The sequence below is a fragment of the Callospermophilus lateralis genome, chromosome 4 (genome assembly GCF_048772815.1).
Source record: "Callospermophilus lateralis isolate mCalLat2 chromosome 4, mCalLat2.hap1, whole genome shotgun sequence".
In the NCBI taxonomy this organism is placed as follows: domain Eukaryota; kingdom Metazoa; phylum Chordata; class Mammalia; order Rodentia; family Sciuridae; genus Callospermophilus; species Callospermophilus lateralis.
In genome coordinates, this window is record NC_135308.1 from 83,192,745 (window position 1) to 83,209,059 (window position 16,315).

A 16,315-nucleotide genomic window follows, 5' to 3' on the forward strand; every position below is an offset into this window, starting at 1 on the left:
GTGTCTGTGTTTTCATTTATCTCTAAGAATTTTTTAATTTCCTCCTTGATATCTTCTATAACCCATTGATCATTCAGTAACCTATTGTTCATTCTCCAAGTGATGCATGATTTTTCCTTACTTCTTTTATCATTGATTTTCAATTTCATTCCATTATGATCAGATAAGATGCATGGTATTATCTCTACTCCTTTATATTGTCTAAGAGTTGCCCTGTGACATAATATATGATCTATTTTTGAGAAGGATCCATGTGCTGCTGAGAAAAAAAGTGTAACTGCTTGATCTTGGGTGGTATATTCTATATATGTCAATTAAGTCTAGGTTATTAATTATGTTATTGAGTTCTATAGTTTCCTTATTCAACTTTTGTTTGGAAGATCTGTCCAATGGCGAGAGAGGTGTGTTGAAGTCTCCCATGTTTATTGTATGGTGGTCTATTAGACTCTTGAACTTGAGAAGAGTTTGTTTGATGAACATAGCTGCACCATTGTTTGGGGCATATATATTTATGGTTGTTATGTCTTTTTGGTGTATGGTTCCCTTGAGCAGTATGTAGTGTCCCTCTTTATCCCTTTTGATTAACTTTGGCTTGAAATCTATTTTATTTGATATGAGTATGGACACTCCTGCTTGTTTCCGAAGTCCATATGAGTGATATAATTTTTCCCAACCTTTCACCTTCAGTCTATGTATGTCTTTTCCTATCAAATGCGTCTCCTGAAGGCAGCATATTGTTGGGTCTTGTTTTGTGATCCATTCTACTAGCCTGTGTCTCTTAATTGGTGAGTTTAAGCCATTAACATTTAGGGTTATTATTGAGATATGGGTTGTTCTTCCAGCCATATTTGTTTATTTATGTTACTAAACATGGTTTGTTTTCCTCTTTGATTATCCCCCCCCCCCTTTACTGTACTACCTCCCTCTGTTGGTTTTCATTGATATTTTCCATTTCCTCTTCCTGTAATATTTTGCCGAGGATGTTTTGAAGAGATGGTTTTCTAGCTGCAAATTCGTTTAACTTTTGTTTATCATGGAAGGTTTTAATTTTATCTTCCATCCTGAAGCTTAATTTCACTGGATACACAATTCTTGGTTGGAACCCATTTTTTTTCAGTGTTTGAAATATGTTATTCCAGGATCTTGTAGCTTTCAGAGTCTGTGTTGAAAGATCAGCTGTTATCCTGATTGGTTTACCCCTAAATGTAATCTGCTTCCTTTCTCTTGTAGCTTTTAAAATTCTCTCCTTATTCTGTATGTTGGGCCTCTTCATTATAATGTGTCTAGGTGTGGATCTCTTATGATTTTGCACATTCGGCGTCCTGTAGGCTTCTAGGATTTGGGATTCTGTCTCATTCTTCAAGTCTGGGAAGTTTTTTCATATTATTTCATTGAATAGATTGCTCATTCCTTTGGTTTGGACCTCTATACCTTCCTGTATCCCAATGACTCTTAAGTTTGGTCTCTTTATGTTATCCCATATTTCTTGAATGTTCTGCTCATGGTTTCTTAACAGCTTTGCTGAGCTGTCTATGTTCTTCTCCAGTTGAAATACTTTGTCTTCATTGTCTGATGTTCTATCTTCTAAGTGTTCTACTCTGCTGGTAGTATTCTCAATTGAGTTTTTAAGTTGGTTTATTGCTTCCTGCATTTCCAGGATTTCTGTTTGTTTGTTTTTTATAACCTCTATCTCCCTGTATAATTGATCTTTTGCTTCTTGGATTTGTTTATGTAATTCATTGTCGAAGTGGTCGAAGTGGTCTTTCATTGTCTGATTTTGCTGTCTAATGTCTTCCTTGAGACTCCAGATCATCTGAAGCGTGTATATCCTGAATCTTTATCTGACATTCCATCTGCTGCAGATATTACCTCTTCTAAAGTTGAGTTGACCTGCATTGTGTGTGGTCCTTTCTTTCCTTGTCTTTTCATACTGATCGCGTTTCTTTCTGCTTGGTGAAACTGTTGTGTTATTGATTTTTCCCCCTATATATTTATATTGCTCTTGTATAGTTGCAAAGTCTCCCTCGCAGGCTTTGGCGGTGGTTCTGCCCCTCCTCCAATTGGGGCAATGTGCCTACCACGCCGGCAGGCCGCTGGGCCTGTACTTTTGGTGGGCCTGTTCTTTCGGTGGTCACAGGTCCGCCTACCTTGCAGGCGTGAGCAGCGGCTCTGTCCCTCCGCTGGCCGCTAGGCCTGTTCTGTCGGTTGCAGGTCTGTCTACCTAGCAGGCGCTGGTGGCGGCTCTGCCCCTCCCCCAACCCGGGCGATGTGTCTGGCGGGCCACTGGGCCTGTTTTGTCAGTGGTCACGGTTCCGCCTACCTTTCGGGCCCGTGGGGCAGCTGTGCCCCTCCGCAGGTTGCTGGGCCTGACTTGCCGGTGGGTTGCAGGTCTGCCTACCTTGCAGGCTCGGTGGGTGGCTCTGCTGCTCTGCAGATTGCTGTGCCTGTTCTGCTGGTGGGTCGCAGGTCCGCCTACCTTGTAGGCGCTCGGCGGTTCTGCCCCTCCCCCAACCGGGGCGATGTGTCTGGCGAGCCACTGGGCCTGTTTTGTCGGTGGTCACGGTTCCGCCTACCTTGCACGCGCGTGGAGCAGCTGTGTCCCTCCGAGAGTTGCTGGGCCTGACCTGCCGGTGGGTGGCAGGTGCACCTACCTTGCAGGCGTGGGGGTGGCTCTGCCGCTCGGCGGGTCGCTGGGCCTGATCTGCTGGTGAGTCGTGGATCTGCGTACCTTGCAGGCGCCTGGCGACTCTGCCCCTCCCCCAACCGGGGCGGGGCGATGTGTCTGGCCGGCCGCTGGGCCTGTTCTGTTGGTGGTCACGGTTCTGCCTACCTTGCACGCGCGTGAAGCAGCTGTGTCCCTCCGAGAGTCGCTGGGCCTGACCTGCTGGTGGGTGGCAGGTGCGCCTACCTTGCAGGCATGGGGGTGGCTCTGCCGCTCCGCGGGTCGCTGGGCCTGATCTGCTAGTGAGTCGCAGGTCTGTTTTATGTGTTTTGAAGATGTATTTTTAGGTACTATGAATAAGTTGAGAATTTTTATAGTTTCTATCAGTGAATTTTTCTTCAAATTATCATTCAGTGTCTCTCTTTGCCTATAACAATACTTTCCCCCTTAAAATTTCTGATAACATATTAATTTAATTTAGCTATAATAGTTTTCCTTATCTAAGTATTCAGTTGGTATGACTTCTTCCATTTATTTCTTTATACTTTTATAAATCCTTATATCCTGTTTAGCTGTCTTGTTAATGCATATTGAGAGATTTTAAAAATCAAGTTAATTCCCATTTACTGTAATTACTAAAATATTGAAATTTATTTCTAAGATTTTATTTGATAAATCTTTAATACTTATTTTACAACTTTTCTTTAATGCATCCATTGGCCTTTGTGGGACTTCTTTATTCCATTTTATCCCTTTATTAACTTTAAAATCCTGCATATTATATCTAATCTTTACAAGTGTTTCCCTGAATTACTAATATTTATATTTACGTAGCATAATCCAATATTCACCAATAGTTCTACATATCTCTTGAACAACACAAGGTTATTAAAAGATTTCGATGCTTATTGAAGTGTTCCTATAATTAGTCGCTATTATAATTAATGCTTTATATATGGTCATTGTTTTGTTAACATGTATCTTTACCAGTCTCTTTGCATTCATTTTTCTTGTCTTTGAACAATTTTCTGAAGTAAATCTTCTTTCAACAAGTATTTGTGTATAGTGAGCAATTATAGTAGTTCTCAAAAATGTGTATTTTTTGTCTTTCCTCTGAAAAGATAGTTTATGGAGGAATAAAATTTTAGTTTGAAAGCTGCTTTCTCTTGTACTTTGAGGATGTTTCTTTTCATCATTTTTCTGGCTTTTTTTGATGCTATTGTAAAATCTGAGGTCAGTCTGATGACTCTTCTCATCAATGACTTTTAGATTATTCTCTAATTCTTTAGGATTACATTTCACTCTGATGTGGGTATATGTGGCTGCATTTTATCTACATGGCTGATGAGTGCACTTCTCTGATCTAATATTTATGTCTTTCTTCAACTCAGGCATATCTTAAGGCTTTATATCTTTAAATATTGCCTCTGTTACACCATCTTAAGTGCCTCCTTCAATCTTTACTACTTTTTGTTGGATCTTCCCATGCTCACTGTGTTCTCCGTGTGGTCCATTTCTTTATCTCCTGGCTGAATTCTAAGTAGTTTGCTAAAATCTTTCCTCCCATTCTCTAATTTACCCTTCTTGTTTATTATATCTCCTAATTCATGCTTCTGGTGGTTATTTTTTTCATATGTTTTATAACTTTAGGTAATGAGTGTATCTTATATGGGCTGTTATTAAGCGCCCAAGTGGGTAGAATTTCATATTAATTTATCAAGTTGGAAATTTTGAACACAAATACAGTATACATTTAGAACCCAGTCTCATCTGCAGATTCATTTGGTTCTCATGTGATATTGTTTTCCCTTCCAGATACCAACAAGTATCCATGCAATCTTTGTTTTGGTAGATGAACTTTTTTTCTGGTCATTTATTATCTCATTTGTGCAACAATATTTACTGCATCTTAATCTTGTACACAATGTGCTAAATGCTAGCTCTTTCAATACCAAGATGTGTCTGGCACAGATCTCAAGAATCTCAGTGTGCATAAGAGCTCAGTTGGTTACTTAGATATCACAGTAGCAAGCACATAGAGGTATCTGTATGTTGAGGAGGCGTAGTACCTCCTCAAGAATTAATTATTAGGCTCAATCTGTACCAGAGCCTGCAGAGTGTACTTCCTTCTTCAAAATCCTGAGCCAGAGAGTTTTGTTTGTATGTTTTTAACTTTTCAACTTGGAAGGATCGAAAAATTGGCATGGTCTGTCTGTGCTGTTCATCTAGGCTTTAAAAAGTTCCTCAGCTCAATCTAACCTGGACTAATGGCCTTCCACCTGTCAGAGGTCTGCCATGATGCAGTTTCAATTTAGGCTGCTTAGAATATGAAAAAAGAGTGGAACAAATATTAGAGGTTTACTCTTCACCAGAAATGGTTATTTGGGTAAATAAAACAAAACATACTATCGGTACCTTTCTTTATAGCTACTAGTTTATCCATCTGTATTAAAAGAGTAATGAAAGAGACTTACAAGGATGAATTCAACTATAATAATATAACCAGCATCTCACAGCTACTTCCTGTGTCCAAGTGTTTCTATAGCTACCTTTCCAGCTATCCATCTCCACTTTCCAGTCACATGTATTATTCTTAGACATGGACTAACCTCACCCATTTATACTGATTTCTAATTACAGACGTCGTTTGCTTCTTTCCTGGGGCACACATTCATTTTCAGCATAAGAACCATTTCTCTTAAATTGGTTCATTAATATTTTTTTCAATTTAATGTGATATTCACTAACATTCATTTTTCAAACCATCTATTTATTAAGCCCCTCTTATGTATAGGCGCTGGTCTAGGCACCAAGAATACAATACTCAGCAAAGCGGGCAAAACCTCTGCTCTCAGGGATTCATTCTAGAAGAGGAGACAAACACTAACCAAATAAAAATCAGTCATTTTATATGATGTGGTGGTAAATGCTAAGAGGAAACAGAATGGTTAGAAGAATGACTGAGAGGGTGTGCACCTGTTCCACATGACCTTCAATTTACTTTTTCATATTAGGATGTTCTTTGGATTAGTTCACCCCATCTCCCCCTATCCGTCTGATAGTCATCACTGTGCTGTGCTTGGCTAATGAGAAAGATTGGTGGATCTCTGCCCTGGTGGAACACAAACTTTTGTGGAATGAGATAATTATGAAAATGCATGATTATAAACTTTGATAAAATTGATGAAGAAAAAATACAGTTAGGAAAGTACATGACAGAGGATCCTGACTTAGTTCAGGAGCTTAGAAAACAATTCCTTAAAGAAGAATATTTGATCTGAGATTTGAAGTACATGTAGGTGTTAAATGGATAAAGTGGGTGAGAAGAACAGGAAGAGTTTTGAAGACCTAAGGACAGTAACTGTATAGGTTGTAGGTAGAATGGGCTTGGGGTATTGAAAGACACAAGATGAGGCTGGAGATCTGGGCAGGACCATATAAAAGTGCAAATGACCTGATTCAAAAATACTTCTTAAAGGAAACTGGAAAACATTGAAGAAATTTAAGAAGGAAAAGAGAGACATAATCCGATTGTAGTTTTTAATCAACGAGTCTGCAGCTCTATGGGGAATGGATTAGAAAGGGGCAAGTGCTAATGCAGTGAGATCAGCTAGGGGAAGGAGAAGTATGATAGTCCAGGGACAGGCAGTGTACTTCAACTAAGATATTGCTTAAGAGGGAGCAAGAGAAAGAGGCATGTACCATTTATTCAGGAGGTAATGGTGAATCAATGAAGGTAGGGATGAAGGTGTGGTGTCAGGACAAATTAGTGCTCATCTAGAGTAATCCCGCAGTTTGTGGGGAGAAATGAAAATGGCAAAGAGTTGAGGTGTTTTTGTTTCAGCTAGATGGAGATATAGAATCTGAACTGGAAATACAAATTTGGAAATTATTGAAATACACTTATTTTTCAACATAAATGGAAACATTCCTGTCCTTAAATGAGTTCCCTCCTGTCTTCCTCCATAGAACAAACTGTTTTTATTCACGAATAGATTAAAAGCATGAATCCTTAGGAATAAGTGACTGTCATTTCCTTTTTACTTACTTTTTAAAGAACTTCTTCATGAGTAATAATAAGACCAAAAACATATTGCACAATTTCAACAAAATTATGTTAAATATAGAGAATTTAAACCAGTCCGTGGGTGATTTACCTAGACTAGGCAATCAATCCACATTAGTTGTTTCACAAAGTAACACTGAAAGTATTGCTAAATCACTTTCTTAATGAGAGCTTATGCTTGGATTTGTTTTAAGAAACACACTGTGACCATAAATAGTTCTGTGCTCCCCCTCTCAGAAGACAAGAGAAAACCCTACCCATCCTGGGGGCTGGCTTTGTCTACATAAGCAATTCAGTGACTTGGCAAAGTTACAGTCTGTCACTCAGCCTTTGGTGGGCCATGAGCTTTCTCAGCTAATAGAATTTGGCAAACACAAAGTGTTTTAGGAGAGAGCAATGTGGAAAGAACTCAGTAATTTTTCAATTTTGCCAATGCTTTTAACCACTCACCTTCCCAAATACTTTGCGTCAGGCAAATTGATGTATGAATATCTTGTATTTTCCACGTCTTTTTCCATTCCCTCTCTAGGGACCAAGGACTTGGCATGAACCTCAGCCATAATAGTCTCATGGGATAAGGAGTTATGTGGAGGAACCAGAAATAGACATGATTTAAGAGGCAAGTTCAAATTCTTATCAAGGAAGGGAATAGAGGGAGAAAACCAGGACGATACTGTGTCCTGAGTCTGAGGGTGGAGTATGAGGCTGTAGATGGAAGTCAAGAATTGATGGAGCAATCAGTCTGAACCCAGAGCGAGGATATCAGAAAGTGGAAAAAGTTCAGAAGTTATCTCAGTGCACAAGCATGTCTGGAGTTTCTTCCAGAGCTGCTGGAAGGTGGAAGGTGATGTTTAAGGATTCAGGATCATTTCAGACACTCGGTCATTGTGCTTCATATCACTTCATTCTTTTGAAATGCTTTCTGTTTCCTTTGTCCATCTGAATCCTTCTGTTTTCTGTGAACCAGCTCAGATGAAGTATTTGATTGTCCTCAGAGCAATTTGGGTAAAAATATGCTTCCTAATAAAAATGCCAAGTCGTTTTAGTTTGTTTTTGGAGGCAACTTTTATAAACTTTTATGGGTCTTTCCCAGTAATTTTAGAGAATTTTTAAAAAATTTGCTTTTGAAAAGTTCCTACTTGTTTTTTAGAAAATAATTACAAAAGATTATTTAGCTATATTTTTAAATTAAATGTATTTCATGTTCATTTACTGTGAACCTCCCTGAGGTCAGGGATCATAACTTACTTAGCAAAGGATAGTAATAATAATAGTCACTACTTATTAGCGCTTATTGTATTACAGACACTTCACTTATCTAGTCCTGATTTTCATAGAAACTCTTTCAGGTGTGGGTGCTGTTGCCATTTTAGGCATAAAAAGCTGAATTTGTTCAGAGATAGAACTAATAAATGCTCGGATGGCAATCAGAACTCAGATCTGAGCCCTTTCCCTACTCCAGGCTACCTTAAAGTCATTGATTTCATTAATCTGAATTGTGTTGGTCACATAGTTTATAGCCTTTATCTCCTAGAGCTTCTGTGATCATCTCTAGAACACAGGAGCCAGAGAGAGCGGTGTGGGGAGGGAGGGAGGAGGAAGGGAGAGAAAGAGAGCACATCTCCCCAAAAGGCAAACACTTTGTGTCTCCTATTTCACAAGGGAAGAAAGCTCTAGTTTCTTTCTCCATTTTTCTTTTTATCTGTTTCCATTTCCTCATTCATAAATCTGGTCTATAAAAATTTATTTTCTTGTATTATACTTCAATTCTTCCTCTTACCTCCCTGATATAATTTTCTAACGGTAAATTCTCCATTAAACCTATGCTTAAAACTTTTCTGAAGATTCTTTAGATAACAAGCTAAATTCCAAAATGTTAATCTGTCTGGAGGGAGCTGATTTTTATGGTCTTCCTTGAGTCAGGGATCAAATTTTCTAGTAATAATAATAATAGTTGTTATTTATCCAGTGCTTATTATATTCCAGATATTTTGCCTTTCTAGTCACAATTTTTTGTAGAAACTCTTCCAGGTGTGGGTGATGTGATTATCATTTTAGGCTAAGAAAGCCCATGCATGTTCCCAATATATGTCACATGCTTTTTAAAAAAATAGATAAATGCATAAATTAATAGTGGTAGTAAGGTGTGATGAGTGCTGTATTATCCAGGTATATTATCATGTGTTTTGAAGCTCAGAGGCTTGAGGTAAACTCCAGAGAGACTCATTTGTGGGACCCTTGATGGCTGATGAGTGGCTGCCAGCTAGGGTAGGCAGGGAGGATATTCTAGACAGAATGAACTGTTTATATCTTAGCACACACCAGAAAAAAAAAAAAAAAGAAAGAAAGAAACAGAAATCTTGTGCAGTGTGTGCCCTCTGACAACTCTGGGATTCCCCAAGTATAATAATTGATTCACTCCGTGTCAAATGCTTAACCTGGGCTATTTATTAAAACCTCACAATAAACTATGGGTTAATTCTGTTATTGTTCCCATTTGACAATGTAAAAACTGAGGCACATTGAAATTAGGAAATTTATAAAAATTTGCATTTAGTGAATACAAGAATCGGTTTGTCTGACCTCAAAGCCCCCGTGCCTAACTATCATATCATGTTGCTTTCTACATACTCTTCCACGAGCTTGTTGGTGAACAAGAGTCAGTTATTGACACACCTATTTATGGAGGTCACTTGTATGCTTCCCTAAACAGAAACTTCTATGCTTTAATAGTGCTTCACAAAAATCCCCTAAGGAGAAAAGGAAAAGGCAGACCCCAAAAGGAAAGAAAAATCCTGAAAGGTGGAAGGATTAGGAATCAAGCAAACTTGATTCTGAATTTAGTTACAGTACTGGAGACCCTCTTGGGACAGGAAGTGATAAGGCCACTGTTGTTAATTAAAACCAGGACAGTGAGCGCCAAGAACCACAGAATGCAGGACTCAAGACAGAAATATGACTTGTTCCCTGGGATTTGTGTGCCAACTTTTATAGAAGGAAGATTAAGGATCCTACCAAGTTTCAAGTAATCATTTTTGATCACATTCAGCTTATAATACTGTTACCTGCTTTTAAGAATTTTCTTGTATTTTTGGCATTTATTCACAAAGGGGTCAGCTGTTGTACATGGGTCTGGAGCAATAATCACATGTTGGAGCCCCAGATTCCAAGGGCTTTTGGAACAGATTTGTGTGAAAAGGAAGTAAGAAGGAGGATGTTTATTTTTAATAAAGAGACCCTGCCCTAACTTCCTGACCAAAAACCAGTCTAGACTTTTTTTTTTTTCCATTTTACACAATGTCCGCAACAACAGAATAAATTTAATAAAACCAAACAAACTGGGGGTTGAATTTTGGCACAGAAAGTCAGACTGAAATAGGCTCAACTGCTTTTGAGTTGAGACTAGTGACTGATTTACAAACCAGCAGTAGATTAAAGCTGCATTGGCCTTAACTGAACCAAAGTTATTTTCATTGTAAGTAGACAATAGAGCGGCAAAATGTCTGGGCTAGTGCTTGGGCATGCACTGTTCAGTTCCTCAATTCTGCCCTCCTTGTTTTTTGTTTTTTTGTTTTTTTTTTTGATTTTCAAAACCCCAAATGTTACATTAGAAAAAAACCTTTACAGTCATTTCTCCATCACCCATTTTAGGTGGAGGAAATAGTCTCAGAGAAATTAGATGACCTTCACTTGCCACCCATAGCATGGGATCAGAGCAATACATCGCTAAGTTACTAGACAGTACCCAAGAATGGGGTAGATTCGGTTTTGACTCTGCTGCCTGGGAAAGTAAGTGCTGGAACAAATCCATAAGCACACACTGGAACGCAGCTTCAGGGAGCCGCCTCTCTAGTCATTGGTAGGCTATGTTTTGGGATTATTTCTTGTCTCTCCTCTTTCCTTAGCCACTTTAGGGTGCTTTACTGAGTCTCCAGCATCTAAACACAAGTGGGTGTGTCTATGGAGACCTTGTTTAAAGGAGTTTCAGAGCCTAGGCCAAAGTCAATGTGTATTTTTACATTTCAGAATGTTTTCCACTCTTCAGAATATTTTATCCCTACTATATGCATGTGAAGAAAGATAAGGTTAATTTTAACTTTATTTTACATGTTGTAAAAATGAGACACAGTAATGTTCACAAGATGACATACTGGGTTTAAGGGGAAAGTTGGGATTAGAATTCAAACATCTCATTCCTCCTTCTTTACTGCAGGCTAGACCCTCCCACCAATCCCCTCCATTAATATGAATTACAGAATTTGTACAATAAATGGATACAGAAAGGTGTATCTGCTTCTACATTCAATTTTACAAAACATGTTCCTAGTTTATTTGCTTCAACATTGGAGTCAGTTTGGAAGAAATGTATATCACTTGGAACATAACAGCCAGGTCTATTCTGGACTCTGATGTTTTTAAATTTTACTATTGTGCCTTGAGAGACAAATCCTTTCCTGGGCTTTTGTGTGATGAAATGTATGCCATTCCTTATCTACATGTTGAAACATGAAATTACCGGACAGATATCAACTATAAATGAATTAAAGATTGAAAGGTAAGAACTGAAACATTTGGGAAGAAAACATTTGGGAAAACGCTTCAGAACATTGGTCTGGGCAAAGATGATCCCCCCCTCCTCCTTTTTTTCTTGTATGTGATCCTAAAAGCATAAACAACAAAAGCAAAAATTTACAAATGAAATTATATCAAACTAAAAAGCTTCTGCACAGCAAAGGAAACAACAGAATCAAAAGATAACAGACAGAACGGGACAAAAATATTTGGAAAGTAATACATTTGCCAAGGGATTAATATTCAGAATTTATAAGAAATTTAAGTAACTCGACTGGGGAAAAAATTAAAAACTCTCTCTCTCTCTCTCTCTCTCTCTCTCTATATATATATATATATATATATATATATATATATATATATATATATATATCTTCAATGCTTAGTATCTCTAACCATCAGGGAAATGCAAATCTAAACCCTGGTTAAAGTAGCTGTTACCAAAAGCACAAGCAAATGTATGGAAGTTCCTTGAAAAACTAAAACAGAACTACTGGACAATCCAGCATTCCCACTGCTGGGTGTATACCTAAAGGAAATGAAATCAGCCTGTCAAAAAGATCCTTCACTCTGTAGTCACTCAGCATTATTCAGAACAACTGGGATACAGAACAGCCTAAATGTCCATTAGTTGATGAACAGATAAAGAACATGTGGTATATATACAAAGTGGAATACTATTCAGCCATAAAAAGTAAAATCCTGTTATTTGTGATAGACTGGAGGATGTTATGTCAAGTGAAATAAGCTCTAGAATCTGAAAATGTTGATCTCACAGAGAGGCAAATTCAAATTATTATCAAGGGAGAGTGCTTGATGGTTATGACAGATTTCCTGACTCATTCATTGAAAGTGGGATAGCAGCCACCAGAGACTGAGGAGAGGAGAGGGAGCAGGATGGGGAGAGGCTGGTTAGGGGCTACAATCTGCAGTTAGAGAGGAGCAAGGAGTTCTGGTGTTCTTTGGCACAGTATGATGAATACAGTTAACAATAATATATTGTGTATTTCCAAATAGCTAACATATAGGATTGTGAATGCACTTACCATCAATAAATAATCTAGGTTTAAGGTGATAAATATGTTGATTACATGGATTTGAACATTATACAGTATATACATGCATCAAAACCTCATCTTGTAATTCATACATATGTACAATTATTGTGTCAATAAAAAATTATTCCACCTCTGACTTTTATTTATTTATTTATTTATTTTAGGGGGTTACTGGGGCACTTGGCCTCTAAACCACACCACCAGCCCTGTTTTGTATTTTATTTAGAGACAAGGTCTCACTGAGTTGCTTAGCACCTTGCTTTTGCTGAGGCTGTCTTTGAATGCACCATCCTCCTGTCTCAGCTTCCGGAGCTGCTGGGATTACAGGCGTGTGCCACTGTGCCCAGCCACCTCTGACTTCTAAAGCACACTTGTTTTCCTGTGGTGGGTTATGAAAAATCTAGATGTCTTAAATAAGCAAAACCTATGGTAGTCCTTTAAGAACTGAACAGAGAAATAACTCTGATGGGAGCAATAGCTGCTTAGAGAGGTGACTTCATTCTTAGGAAATTTCTCCATTCACTTGAACTTTCTTCCTTTTCATACAATTGTGACCATTTTGCTCCTATCTTAGAATCTCAATCTCTCTATAGAAGAAAAACAAACAAAAAACCCCCTTTTTATCTTAAAGAATTTCTGCATATCTGTTGATGTAAGGGGTGTGTCCCTTTTAGAAACATGGTCAGGAATTTGTAGAAGAGCCTGGGAATTGAATATCAGCTCCACAAACAAAGCAGCCTTTGCTGTGGTTTGGGTCCTATTCTGGTTTTGGTGACTAAGAACTGTAACTAATATACGGCCTCTTCCAAATATGTCCCTTTTGAAATTCTGCTTGATGGTTATCACAGATTTCCTCATTCATTCATTAGTTATCTGGAGACAAAGTACTTAGAAGTTGGAAACATTGTTCTTAAAGCTGGACATTTTGAGAACCATGTGGAAATTGTGTTGTGTGACCTGAGCTTTCTGGAAATAGCTAATGCTAAGATACTAAGTTGTAATTAGAATCACACAGTTTGGGAGATGGCGAATTTCTTTTCAAGGAAGCCAGCCCAGAGGAACTTGAATATTCTGTAATTTGGCAAGTAGGGAAATGAGATGGTGGAAAAACTAGAGGTTATAAGCTGATGATAGTTCTCAAACTATAGCTTTAGTAAATTGCCATTTTAACACTTGGTCTGGCTTCCATCATCCCATCCAGACTTATGGGCTGCCATTCTTTCTCAAATGCCAGCTGGACTCAACAGAGCAATGATTCTCTCGCCCTTGAACTCTTACCTTAAAATCAATATCACCTTATTGACCACCACCATTCTTGCATTTCACAATCATGAAAATACCTTACCACAAACCACCCTGCTCTTCCATGAACACATTTCTACTTGTTGACTTAGAATCTTTCCTCTCCATCTCTGGTATATCATTAGTGGTGTTAGAGGGAAAAGAGATTGTGGAGTGAGGAGAATGAGTCAATCCAAGAGAGGAATTAGATCACAAGTGATTGTTTCTCATTTTCACTTTGTGACATGTTTTCCAGAGTGTGTTAGAGTGAAGGTTATGTGAATCACAAAGGAGTACCCTTTGGGACCAGTACGATTCCAATGGTCATGTTGTGAGTGGTAGAGATTCCAAGGCAGAACTGCCAATGTTTTTGATGTGTATCCATTTCCCTCCAATATTTCCTTCCCTGACCATTCCTTTTTGGTGATCAGCCCTGATATTATCACTGAACTTGTCTGAAACATGTCACGACATGGAGCAACATCCTAGGAAGAGCTGGAGGTAAAGGAACAAGTAGAGACAGAGGTCACGAGTTTGTAGGAACGCAGCTAAGGATAGACAACAGAATGGGTAGTGATTAGCAAGGAGAAAGACCTACCAGATGGGCTGAGGGGGCAGAAGTGGAACAGGAAGATAGGACCCTGGTAACTGTAGACAATACAGGGAAGAGATATTTAACAACAAATGTGATAGGCTCCAAGACTTTTAGTTTGTATAAATGAGCATTATGGTCACAATTTAGAGGTAAACTTATCATCAGTTTTTGCTAACTCACTATTTATTAGTCAAGTCTTTGCCTTCTCTTTATTAAGTGAATGTTATCATCACAGATATATTTGAATATTGACTAAGTACATTAGAAATTCAGACCATTCTTCAGATTTCCGGTGAGTTTCATATTTGTCCTGTACTGGGGAATCAGAAGCCTGGGGCAGAAAAGGAGTGGAGTCAACATTAGACTACCTGGGACTTGTTCTGTTCCCTGATGCATCTTTATCAGTAGTAGATAAAGGTGCAATAAGTGCTTGATGAAGGGATGAGTGAGTGTGAGAGTGAATGCTCCTGTACTGCTGTGGAAAGTTTGCTCCAATTGTGTTTGTGAGAACAACAGACTTCTCCTCTAACTCCAACCCAATGAGGGTGCTACCTATTACTTACACACACACATACTCATACAACTTCATCCTTTCCTCATTCTTTAGGGTAGCATTGGTGCAGTGATCTCAGCCCCATCCTTATTGTGATGCTGACAAAAATCCAATTTTTCCTTCTGTCTGATTCCACCTTCATTTCCCCGGAGGTCCCCTCTATAGAGCACCCCTCCATAGACTTCCTACATAGGACTTTAGTCCCATATTTTTTTCCCCCTGGGAAACATGACCTATGACAACATGCTGATTATTTTTAAAATTCTTACTTCACCACAACTTGAATTATGTCAAATATGTTCTAGATTTTCTTCCTTAAACCTAGGTTAACTTTATGTTACCATATTAAGACCAGTGGGGTGTAATGTAGGAATTGAATCCTGCTATTAAGACTTGGTATGATTATTTGGACAGTTAAACACTAAGGTCTAAATTCCACATAACTTTTTATGACCCATAGAAGCAGCTTATCCCCCTCACCCACACTCTCCTGATGATTCAGCTTTTTCCTTGTTAACCCACAATAACAAGGACCTATGGTTCCAGAATGAAAAGAGAAATGTGACCTATCTTATAAATGATTTGAATAAGGGTAACTTTGTTTCAAATGCTCAGGGACATCATTTTATGATTCACTTGTTTCTTTGTTTCTAGAGGACCTTTTCTCCAAAGGTTCAAAACTCAAATGATGTTGTTTAACTCCCCCCTTTTTCTATTCCCCAGGTCTCTCCATGTTAAAGGTTCTGCAGTTAGGAGCCATGGGTCAGATTCATGCCACTTCCTGATTTATTTTTCTTTGCTTAGAAAACAAGATATTTTTAGAAAGGTGAAATAAATAGTGCTGGTTCTAAATTCAATTGTGAAATAAAGTTTGTCCATGATGAGCCTCTTCCTTTTTGCGTTGAACTTTCCATGTGGCTTCTCCTCCCCCAGCTCTGGGACCTCCTCAGCCCATTGCCAGTGTCTTGTGTGCTCCTCTCCATAGGAAACTCTTCTCCTTTATCCAGATTTCTCTGTTCTGCTGCTCCCTGACCCTGGCCCAGTCTAGGGGCTTCTACGTCTCCCTGTGATAGAAAGTTCTCTGTTCTACAGTTCATCACCCAAGGCCAAGTTTACTCTGCCCTTAGGAGGCACCATTGCCACTCACATCCCTAATTGGTAAATAAATGTTTAAATGGATGGATCAGAATATGAATCAGTGAATGCTTTCTCCTAACACACCACTCAGCACCCAGTCCTACCTACTATCCACCCAAGGGCATGTGTATTAATGTGTATTAACTAAGGTCTGATGAAGACAGCCTTCCTTTGTAGCATGACCCAACTGCACATTGGGAGAGGAACCTTCTGACAAATGGGTGCTAATTATATTAACCACGTGTTTCTTGGTGCTTTCCCATTTGGGGCCTTGCTGACCCTGGAGAGACCCGTCCCTTCCTAGAGTTGACAATTTATTTGTTAGCACATCTTTTATATACAAACCAACCCGTCTAGAGTCCTTACCTTGACCACCTCCCTTAAAGGACTC